The sequence below is a fragment of the Carcharodon carcharias genome, chromosome 22, assembly GCF_017639515.1.
Source record: "Carcharodon carcharias isolate sCarCar2 chromosome 22, sCarCar2.pri, whole genome shotgun sequence".
Taxonomy (NCBI): domain Eukaryota; kingdom Metazoa; phylum Chordata; class Chondrichthyes; order Lamniformes; family Lamnidae; genus Carcharodon; species Carcharodon carcharias.
In genome coordinates this window covers 53034325-53041284 of record NC_054488.1, presented here as the reverse complement: position 1 = coordinate 53041284, position 6960 = coordinate 53034325, and positions in this window count along the sequence as shown.

Here is a 6960-nt window from a genome sequence, read left to right as displayed (position 1 = left end):
CAGCAGAACCATAACCAACACCCAGTGTTTGGAAGCATAGGCGTAATGGTTGTGACCTAAAGTTATTGAAATCAAAGTTGTAAATTGCCTCATTGACAGATGAAGTTGCTGTTCCTCAAGCTTCACTGAGGATTGAGCTTCACTGGCACTGTGTAGGAGGCTGAGGACAGAAAGGTCAGACTGGGAGGGGAAGGAGAATTAAAATGATAGGTGACTGGAAGCACAGAATCATGCTTAACAACTGAACAGAAGAATCCAGCAAAGCAATCTCCTAATCTGTGTTTGGCCTCCCCAGTGTAGAGTGCTTTGTGAACAGCAAATATGGTTTACTAAATGAAAGTACAAGTAAATCATGGTTAACAGTTATTTTACTGCCCGCTGAGTAGTCTAGCAAGTTGCATAAAACCACCAGCTGTGGTTCAAGAAGGCCCACTGCCACTTCTTCAGAGAAACTAGGATTGGGAAATAAATGCCTGCTTTGTCAGCAGTGCCCATATCCTAAGTGAGCAATAGCTGGTAACCCACTGAATACAAGGCCTCTTCAGTATGGGGGAATGATTAATATTTGATAAGGCTTAAATATTTCTAATTATAAAACAACAAAAGGCATAAACTTGACTTTACATAGTGCACTTACAGAATTAATTGCGAAAATGACTTATAAACTAACATTGCTCTCTGGTCACTCAAGAGAGGGAGATTTAGGAACAAAAGTCTATCTGGTTCATGATTTTCCTTATAGTTCAAATATGTTTTTTATTCATTTACAAGATGTGGGTGTTGCTGGCTGGGCCAGCATTTATTGCCCATCCCTAATTGCCCTTGAGAAGGTGGTGGTGAGCTGCCTTCTTAAATCACTGCAGTCATGTGGTGTAAGTACACCCACAGTGCTGTTAGGTAGGGAGTTCCAGGATTTTGACCCAGTGAAGGAATGGTGATATCTTTCCAAGTCAGGAAGGTGAGTGGCTTGGAGGAGAACTTCCAAGTGGTGGTGTTCCCATATATCTGCTGCCTTTGTCCCCCTATATGGTAGTGGTCGTGGGTTTGGAAGGTTCTGCCTAACTGCATCTTGTAGTTGGTACACACTGCTGCCACTGTGCGCCAGTGGTGGAGGGAGTGAATGTTTGTGGATGTGGTGTCAATCAAGTGGGCTGCTTTGTCCTGGATGGTGTTAAGCTTTTTGAGTGTTGTTGGAGCTGCACTCATCCAGACAAATGGAGAGTATTCCATTACATTTCTGACTTGCCCTAAGAAACCTCTAGCTTATAATTAATAGTAGCATCTCTGGTTTTGAGCAACAGCTGTTTAGATGTTAACAAGTGAGAGAATGAGCTGATGCAAAAAACCTGCCTTTGGTTGAGCCATTAGTCATGGATTTGTGTGGTCCCAGCAAACTGAGTTTAGACAATGTTGGTGGAATGTGAGTAACTTTGGCCAAGTAGTGTAGTAAATAATTAAATTGACATCATGACTGATGATGCAGAAAGACTATTTTGTGTAACTCCTACATGATACCAGAAGATAAAATCTCCAGGTGCTGGAGCCCATCTAATCTCGGAATACAAATGGTGCTTTCCTTACCTCAACTCCCACATTTCATAGAATATCCCCGCATCTCTTGGTTAGATGTGGCCTGATTCTTTGCCAACTGTTTTACATTTTCAAGGCTGTCAGTTTCATCTTTGCCTTTCATTTGGATAAATATGATTGAGATTTTTACTGTCAGTCCAATTGTTTTTATGAATATGGAAACAAATTAATATATTTAATAAAGCACCTACAATTTAATGTATACACACAGATATATATTTATATATAAAATTTATATATGTGTGTGTGTATATTCTAATTTAGAAAGGAAATCAAGCACAGAGATGATTTCTCTGCTCTCTTGATATTAACGCATTTATTTCAGTGTGATGATTTCATTTGTTTACTGGAGAGGTGACCGGGTTAAACCAGCCCAATTTTTTTTGCCTTTTCTTGCCAGTTTTGTTCCTGTCCTCCTCTCTTCTCTGAACGGAGTAAATGCTGATTGTAACCCTGACCGCCTGACCGGAAGGCGGTCAGACAGGTGGTTAAAATGACCGTCACAAGATTCTCTTTCCATCCCTAATGCGCTCTCACCTGCTACCATTTTAATTGCTGGGTTTTTGACAGCATTGGGGTTGCCCATTACAAGTTGAGGCAATAAAGACCCGAACGCAGTTTTTACTCCGGGTCACGCACGTCGCCAGTAAAACTTGAAACAAGTCGGAGCTGGGCCAGATGAGGTTCATGCAGGTCAATATTTTAATTTCCTTGCTATAATTTTGTCAGGCCGGAGAATTGGTCCATGCTCCACAAAGTAACCTTGACCTGCCCTGTCACCACTCAGGTAGCGGGCCACACTGGGTTTGGGAAAGATACTCATTTCCCACATTGTAATAAGGCTCAAGACTGAGAATTACTCCTTGGGCAAGGTTTTTCACTCATCTTGCAGACGTGTGCCCAACACGCCCAAGCGTGAAATAGCGCACAATGAGGTTGGGCGAGCGTTCCAATGTCATCATGCACGATATTTCAGACAATTAAGAGGCCTATTACGACCATTAATCTATTAATTAGTGTGAATTTTTCACTGTCCGTCCAACGTAACGGGTGGCAGCAAGCAGAATTGGCAGGCAGCCTTTGGATTTTTGAGCAAACCTCAAAATTAATTTATTTTTAAACATGTTTGGGCTGAATTTTTGTAATCTATTTGTTTAGGTGAGTAAGTCTGATGCGTGGACATTTATTTCGCAATTTAAAATCTTTATTTCATGGCTTCAAATTCTTCAGTTCCCTGAGGCAGCTCTTTGCACGCTTCCCCATGCCCACGCTGACTTCAGCACTCGCTCTCCTCCCACCTCCACCCCAGCAGCGCTGAGCCTTTCAGCGCACCTTTCACGCTGGCTGGCAATTGGTTGGCCAGCCAGCATGAAATGGCGGTCGGAGGGCGATCGTAGCCGTCAGGCTGTTTCCCAGCTGCTCCCGGGCTTGCCCACCCAACCACCTCAAAATACAACCCCTTATCCCACACAGAACCAACATGGAACCTTTCTGCACTCTCCCAGCACCACACTCAAACCTGGGGTTGAAATCAGGACCGCAGACGCTTTTTTGGGGGGTATTTCTACCAGTGTTTTATAGTATCTTGCCCGAACACCATTTGTGAGTGAACTTCAACAAGATTCTTAAGCTTTCCACACATGGGGGTCATCAGCTGAGCTTAATTCTGTCTTCATCCAATGTCAGCGTAGATACATTTTCAGGGGAGGCTCAGGTTCTTACTGCTGCCCTTCCTTGAATGAGCTAACTCAGCTTGGACTGAAGAAGGAATCTTGAATCACAGCAGAACAATGCTCTATTGTAACGTTGCCACGTAAAACTGATGTAATGTGATTCACTGTGATTACATAATTGTGCCATGCTTTTTCAAAGAAAATATATACCAAATATTTTATCTTCAAGTTAGTGCTCTTTTAAATAACAAACTCCAACCTCTACAATGTATTCTTGAATAATGCTCATAGCATGGGTTGGATACAAAGCTTAGCCCCAAGCTCAGACAGTCCCCCTGTCTCATCAGTGCCAATTTTCCATATCTGCCATGCCAGGCTCAATGAGTCTCCTAAATTAACAGACTTTTCTTGCACATAATTATTAATTGTAGAGGAGCAGGAGCAAGCCATTCAACCCCTTGTGCCTATTCCATCATTCAATTAGACCATGGCTGATCTTAACTCCATCTACTTTTATTGGTAACATAACCCTTTATACCCTTCCCTAAAAAGTGTGTTCCATGTTTCCACTACCTTTTGAATTATTCAGTCTTGCAAAGGAGTTAAAGCTGGTCAAATTTCCCTTTACAGCCAGCAGACATAGATTTTCATCTCATGTGCCACCATTCTCTCAGTAGTAAAACTTCTGTCTCTGAGCCAGGTGGTCATAGGTTGAAGCCCCATTCTGAATTCCAGCACATGATCTAAGTTGACACCTTTGTACTGTAGTGAATTTTCAAAGGTGTTCTCTGACTGGTGAAACACCACCATGTTACTATAAACAGTACAGTAGGGCTGTGTCGCTGGGCAACATTTATTCCTCAACTAATAACCCCCAAATATCACATTAAGAGATTGTGGAACATTGTTGTGTGTGCAGAATGGCAGCCAAGTTTGCCTAGAAAACAAGTGACCTCACTGTGAAAGAAATTAACTGGCTGCAAAACAGTTTTGGACATGAACGGAGTTAAGTAAATGTGTTTTCTTTCTCATTGCTTGATTCAAATCCAGATGATAGATCTGAAAAGCCATAGTCTTTAGTTTTGTCCCATCCAATCGCGTCAGCTTAATCCGCAGTAACCAGAAAGCTTCTCAGCTGCAGCAGCTTCCATTGCTAAATCCCATCAGAAACAAAGCAAATGTCACTTCACTGATGGACAGATCCAAATCCTACAGCTGCCATGCTCATGTATCATAGATTGATGATGTACGGGTCAGATTTTGTTCCTCTCAATTCAAAGTTAAATAGCACAAATTGCCTCCTTTACCATTTTATTTACATTTCTTACTCAAAATAAATGGATAATTCAAGCTTCACCCCACCCCCCAACTGTCTATGCCTCCCCAACCCCTAGAAACAATCAATTTAGAATTAACAGAAGACTACATTACCCATTATAGTAAACTTCATTTAAAGCAAATATTTCACTCACTGAAAGGACAATGTTCTATGCCACTGCGCTACCCAAACCAGATATTTCAATTTTTTTAAACGAATGTTTTAGAAGGCCAATGTAAACTCATTACAAGATAAAATTCTTTTCACTGAGTGTACATAGAACTGTGACAAATGGGAGCCTTCAAACTCCCTTTAAACATTAACCAGACCCTGCAATATTTCACTGTTTAAACAGATGGCACTCCCTGGAATATCATTAAAATATGCAATTGAATTAGTAAGCTCTGTTACAATTTGACATTGTACAGGTGGCACTTCTATGGTAACACTGAAGAGAAACAAACAAGATAACACAACCCTAGATCTTTGTAATCTGATGTACCAGAATTTTTTAATTACTCTAAGTGTAATTTGCTTAAAATTTTGAATATTTATCCAACCATATCAGAGTTTATCTAAGCAGTAGGTGAGCTGCCATAACTGGCCTTAGGGCCCTGGGTTGGGGGTGATCAAATAGGGGCTCTAATTGATCAGAATTCTAAGTCATCTTGTTGGAAAGTGAATGTGTGAATGTAGGATGAGGCCAGAGTTAGGCTTGGGTCCAACTCTCAGCCACATCTCCATGGGCTAGTCCTTGGCCGAGAGTATAAGCAGGAAGCCTGCTTCCAGGCCTCGGCCAAAGCCACTCTAAAACCGGCCAACCCAAGCTGTGGAAAGCAGGCACTCGCTCTCACCTACTGGGTAAAACCCTTACTGCCAGTTGGCAGACAAAAGGCCTGTAGGGAATTTTGAGGTTAAGCCAGTGTTCTGTCACTCCACAGCACAGTGCAGGAGCTGCCTGGTGTTAGCCATAGCAAGCTATTCATCCATGTTGGTCGTCATAGCAAGGCCATCATTCACACGCATACAGTTTCCAGTGAAGCCCAACGCAAACTGGAGGAACAGCACCTCATCTTCCGACTAGGCACTTTACAGCCTTCCGGACTGAATATTGAATTCAACAACTCTAGATCTTGAACTCCCTCCTCCATCCCCACCCCCTTTCCGTTTCTTCCCCCTTCCTTTTGTTTTTTCCAATAATTTATATATTTTCTTTTCCTACCAATTTCCATTATTTTTAAATCTATACCTTTTATGCCCTGTTAGTCTTTCCACCCCACTCGAGCTGTACCTTGTGTGTCCTGCCATCCATTCTTAATTAGCACATTCGTTTAGATAATATCACCATCTTCAACACCTCTTTGTTCTTTTGTCTGTGACATCTTTTGATTATCTGCTCCTATCACTGCTTGCTTGCCCCTACAACCACACCCCCCCCACCGCCCCCCCACCTTAAACCAGCTTATATTTCATCCCCCTCCTAATATTACTCAGTTCTGTTGAAGGGTCACGAGGACTCGAAACGTCAACTCTTTTCTTCTCCACCGATGCTGCCAGACCTGCTGAGTTTTTCCAGGTAATACTGTTTTTGTTTTGGATTTCCAGCATCCGCAGTTTTTTGTTTTTATCTTAGTTTCCAGTGATATTCATTGGGTAGTGGTCAGAAGTGGGAACTGATTCACTGATTCTTTTTCTCCCCCCAGCTCAGGGACAGCTAGTTCAAATGCAGCATCTCCTCCAGCTGAGATCAGCTAACTTACCACAGGTTGGGAATCAAACTTGGGGGTCGTTGGATCTACTTGACTTATAAGCTCTTAAAACAATAGCATTTCATCATTAATTGTAATCTAACTGAGCAGTTTATTTGCATCCATTTTGGACTGTGGGATGGCACCTGACAGTGAATTAAAGGCTGGCAACACAATCAAAATTAGACAAAGCTTCATTTCATTGTGAAGCACCCAGTAAGAGACAGGATACAATTGACACCCGCACCAGAACGTGTACTAACAGATTTAGCACTGCAGGATTCAGGCTTTCCAATCATTCATGAACAAATTGCACCTCCTTACACTTAGATTTGGGGCTTTAAGCAGAGGAGGGAATGGGATTTCCATATCATAAGCACATTACTGGCCACAGCACATGTAACAAGTCAATGGCAATCATTTCTCAAACAGAATTACTGCTCTTGTTTCAACATTATTTGTTAATAGCTACTCTGCCAGTAAATGTTTTTTGAGCATGAAGATTGTGTGGAATTGTAATGTGTGGCAGATAGCATCAAACTGAGGGCAATACCCACATAATGAGACAAAATTGAAGGGTTTGGTAAGTGTACTGGGAACAATTAGTCCACTACTGATAGTGAATAATCTT